Source organism: Hippocampus zosterae, chromosome 5 (genome assembly GCF_025434085.1).
Source record: "Hippocampus zosterae strain Florida chromosome 5, ASM2543408v3, whole genome shotgun sequence".
Classification (NCBI taxonomy): Eukaryota; Metazoa; Chordata; class Actinopteri; order Syngnathiformes; family Syngnathidae; genus Hippocampus; species Hippocampus zosterae.
The window spans coordinates 25,237,185-25,240,612 of record NC_067455.1 but is presented as its reverse complement, the minus strand read 5'-3'; the positions used below and the strand labels follow the sequence as shown (position 1 = coordinate 25,240,612).

At 41.0% G+C, this 3,428-nt stretch overlaps 1 long non-coding RNA gene across 1 annotated transcript; it reads left to right on the top strand.

The window, feature by feature from the left end:
- The first annotated feature begins 662 nt into the window (after positions 1-662).
- LOC127600396 (uncharacterized) lies at positions 663-2,165 on the top strand. The gene is made up of 3 exons (XR_007962340.1): positions 663-1,251; positions 1,689-1,711; positions 1,816-2,165. It is a non-coding gene; the product is annotated as an uncharacterized LOC127600396 (long non-coding RNA).
- Positions 2,166-3,428: the final 1,263 nt, after the last annotated feature.

Below are 3,428 nucleotides of genomic sequence, written 5' to 3'. Positions count from 1 at the left end.
GGACTGTTTTTTTGTTTGTTTTGTTTTTGTTTTTTTGCCATTGAAAGGTAAGTAAGTCGTATAGAAAATGTTGGAAAGAATGGAAAATTAATGGTCGACTTGTCATTCCCCACAACTTGTTTTAAGGACGGGTCCATCTGGAAGTGCTTTAGTTCAAGCTAATGTCCATCGATTGGTGGACAGATTTTGTCATGGTTGATCTGTTTGGGGCCAACAGGTGGCTCTGTAGCGCTCCTCCTACAGCGGCTCATCCGTTGGTCATCATTTCATTAGTCGGTTCTCTGTTAACTCATTTACACCCTTTGACGTAAAAATACGTCAATTAGCGCATAGCCGCTCCCTCCACATGACGTATTAATACGTCAATCACGTTTTTTCATGGGGGGTGTGCAAGAGAGTCTGATGCAACTTCTCACCAAAGGATTAGGCTTGACGGCAATGTTAAATAGCAAAAACAAAATGGCCATTGGGTGGCAGTTGTGCAAAAATCCACCAGGATTACGCCGCAGAAGTAGTAGAAAGGGTATATAGTGGAGGAAGGGCATATGTAGATAGTGGATTGGAACATTAGCAACTAGCAACGATACAATACAATACAATACATGCTGATTTATATAGCGCTTTCACAACAATGGCAGCTCTAACAAAGCAGTTAACATAAATTAAAACAATAATCACAACACATAACATAAAACACGGACAGTCGTGCAATCCTAACCACTTTTCCGTCACACGCTTTGTGGAGAAAAGGAAACAACTAACTAAAAAGGATTGTTTTTTTTTCAGTATAAAAGCGTCCTCGAAACAAAACAACAAAGGAGGTGTTTGTGTGGAAGAGAAGATGACGCTTCGGTCACGTAATCGAAAGCAGCACCCGTTAAACGAACGTCAGCCTGCGCAAACATGGCGTTTCGAGTTCATCTGATGAAGATGAACATGCTCCACGCCAGGGACCATCGCTTGGCAGAGCATTTTGTGCCTCCCGTGGGGCACATGGCCCACAAATCATCTCCCCGGCGACTTCCAGCGATGACGGCAAAGAGGCTGCATTGCTTCGCATGGCCGACGCCGGGCACACGTCAGCAATTCGCCGGGCACACGTCAGCAATTCGCTGGAATCGTTTCGTAATGACGACGGCGAAAACGATGAATTGGAGAGCGATTTGGATCCCTATCTGTCGGACGAATACGTGCCTTCGGACATAACGGAAAGAAGCTGAGAGTTCTCGCCAGAGCCTCTGGAACGAGGCGGTAACTGCTGACTAGCTTGCAAGTTCCCATTCAAAACTTCATCACTTCTTTTGCCTCATCAGTCATTTTTATGCACCGCTACATTCCCCGCTATACTATAAAGTTGCCAGTAACACTAATAATTTATGTACGGTTGATGCATCTCGTAGATGGGGATGAAAATATGCGCCGTAAATGTGCTGACTTGCGTGTCGCCATAGGTTTAAAAAAAAAACAGGACACATTGGGTCCGCTCAGCTCTGCAAAAACCACTAGTGTTAAATTCATATTCCATTTCATTTCAAATTGGATGCTGAGCAACGTGGAATGAATGGTGTAAATAGCAGGGTGCGAGCATGTATGTGTGTGTGAAAGATGTTGAAATGTAAGTGGAAAGCAAGAATAAAAAAATAGAAAAATAAAAGTGTGGTAATTGTACATACTTCTATAAATTACAGATTGTCCAAGCAGAAGCCAAAAGGTGACTACTCCTTGCTTTGGTGGTGGAAAGAAAGGTAAATACAATTATTGTACCTCACTCTGCAGCAAGATATATTTGCAACTTTTTGTTTCTATAATTTATAGGTCATGCATCTGGACGTGGTGGGATGAATCGATGTGGTGACAAACTGGATGGAAGCCAAAAACCATCCTTGCCACAGCTGCACGTTCATTGTTCAATTTGCACTTTTGTTCACAGTTCAATAGTTTTGTTGTGTGCAAATAAATTATTTTGCTTCAAAAACATTATTTGTAATGTTCTTTTGTAGGAGGAACACATTATTGAGGTATTTGAGCTGTCACAAAAGCAAAAAATAGTGTAAAACCTGAAATGATGCTTGAAATGCATGCTTTTACAAAAAGCTAATTTTCTCTGGATTTCTGCAGAAAATCGGCCTTTTCCATAAAACTTAGTAGTTTTCTAATGCTGATTGCCAACGAACGGAGTAAAATAGAAAAAAACGTTTTTTTTTTCTGCCAAAGGACGAGAGTCTCACCTTTCTTCTGACAGGTTGCATGTATATATAGCCATAGAACAGAAAGTTCTGTGGGCCTTGCAAATCAGTCAAAATTCAATAAAATGTGAGGGATTGAGGGGGTTGCTCCAGTGAAAAGGGTGGTATTCAAAGAGTTAAAAGGACTCCGAGCCCAACCACTCAGGGTCGGGTCATTGTTTCTGTCACTGTTTCAGTTCGTGTTTCTGCCAAGGGTTTTTGTTTGTTGTGCTTTCATCTTGTCTTTGCGTCAGCCATGGGTTTTTGTTTGTACTTTGGATACTTGTTGCTTTATGGACTTGGTTTGTTGTAGATTTAGTTTTCTCATTGTTTGGTTGATACAGTTTGTTAGGTTCACCCTGCTTCTCCCTACTGCCTGCTTTTTTGGGGTCCTCCACTACCGCCGCTCGTGACAGCATGACTCCCTCAAAATTGATCCACATACATCATATATGTGAGAGATTTGTGACTTTTGTCTTTCAGTAGCGATGGATTGTGCAATCCCCTCATTTCAATTCACGTGTCCGTTTAAATCTCTATTACTACATAACATTTGGAGTCGGTGCTCATTACTGTTTTCCCTACTTGTCTCCCATCTGTTGAAGTTTGCTCTTTTGTTGATTCTATGGTTATTTACGGATTTGTTTATAAGTCATGTATTGTGTTGTCAAAAGAATGAAGACATTTTTTTTAACTGACACCTGGGGTTGAAAGATACCAGCTACGTTTGTGACGTTTTTGGTTTCACTGTAAAATAGACGGTTTTGCTTATTATTAAGCCACTGTATTTTAAACAAAGTACATGTCACGCAAATATATTCAATGTTTGGAAATCTTGTAGGATGTGATACCACTCCCAATCTTAGTGGCATGAGTAGGAGTCATTGTTCTGGAGAAAAAAAATAACGGAGAGCCTTAGTGATGTCCACGGTAGCTTTAAGTATGTCATCGTCACATTCTCACCCCCTTTCCACATTCACATTGTCCTTCGCAGTGTGAAACACATAGTTCTTCTGGACTCATGCCATGCCGAGGGACCAACCAGCTTTTGATGTAAAACCCCCATGTCCACTGTTAATCAGAATCACAATCAGAATCATCTTTATTGGCCAAGTATGTAGAACACACAAGGAATTTGTCTCCGGTATAACACGCTGCACTAGTATCATCGTAAACAACAAAATCATTGAACCTTAAATGAAC